This window comes from Sinocyclocheilus rhinocerous, unplaced genomic scaffold (genome assembly GCF_001515625.1).
Source record: "Sinocyclocheilus rhinocerous isolate Xijiao unplaced genomic scaffold, SAMN03320098_v1.1 scaffold930, whole genome shotgun sequence".
Lineage (NCBI taxonomy): Eukaryota > Metazoa > Chordata > Actinopteri > Cypriniformes > Cyprinidae > Sinocyclocheilus > Sinocyclocheilus rhinocerous.
In genome coordinates, this window is record NW_015654101.1 from 362,690 (window position 1) to 363,938 (window position 1,249).

The following is a 1,249-nucleotide window of genomic DNA, read 5'->3' on the forward strand; positions in this document are numbered from 1 at the left end:
TTTAATTTTTTTTTATTAAATTACTTATTTAAACTTATTTTAGACGCATGTAGAAACAAGCTGGCCTTATTAATTATCTACTTTTAGAAGTTTTCAGTGCTGCCCAATGTAAAGACTATCATCAAAGGCTAGCATGATGGTTAGTACAATGCACCATTTGTATTCCTGGCATGCGAGGCTCGGCTTCATTGGTGAGGCCAATTTAGAGGTACATAATGATACATCCAGCTTGGCAGAACACATGAGTTCAGTCTAGGTCTAAAACAAAATTGCAATATTGTAATACCTTGGAAAGTAAGCAATTGTCATCTGTTTGCCATACATGTTTTTCAGGAAAAGTTGGTGGCCTTGTGTTATATTGCATATTAGCCATTTGAAATTTTTAAGACACAGGGCTTTACATTCATGTTATATTGAATGTTGCCTTTTGGCCGATATTACAACAAACGCTAACAAAAACGTTGATTGTTACAATGAGTTATCCCTGTTGAAAAAAAAAAAACAATAGACACCATCACATAATTTGTAATGGTTATAATGGGAATTGTATTGGTTTTAATGGAAACCGTAATGGACCCTGTGCGTCTCTACTGGTAATTGGTCACCTTCTATTGGTGGCTTGTTAAAACCAATAAATCCTAATGGAATGTGTCCCAAAACACACTACAAAAAAACATTTTTTAATGGTTAAAAGTTGATGGTTTGTAATTGTAACGGAGGGAACACAGGAAGCGTGCGGATCCATCTACAAGGCTTAAGAGACGTGGTCAAAAACAGGCATAGGTCAGACAATGGCAAACTAAAACTTGCTTACTGATGGCAATGGTAAATGGTATATTGATGGCAAGGCAAGAGGGATAATCCAGGTACAAGGCAAAGGTCCAGGCAGGGGCGAACAGTATCCAATTGGGCGAGAATCGAGGGATAATCCAGGTACACAGGCAGTGATCAGAACACGGGGAAACAGACAAGGCAAGACGATGAAAACAAGGAAAACAAGACACTAGGCTCAGTAATGCAGCTATCGCTCGATGAGTGATAAACACAGAACAATACACCAGACTAAAACAGAAAACACAGAATGGCTCGGTAAGGCAGATAACACTATAGGAGTGAAAAACGCTAGACAATACTCGGCGATCTGAACAGGAACTGAGTGGGTGTTAAATAGAGTGAGTAATGGCTCTCAGGTGAGCGTGTGAAATGTGACGGCTGTGTGATCAGTGAATTCAGCTGTGTAAGTGCAATG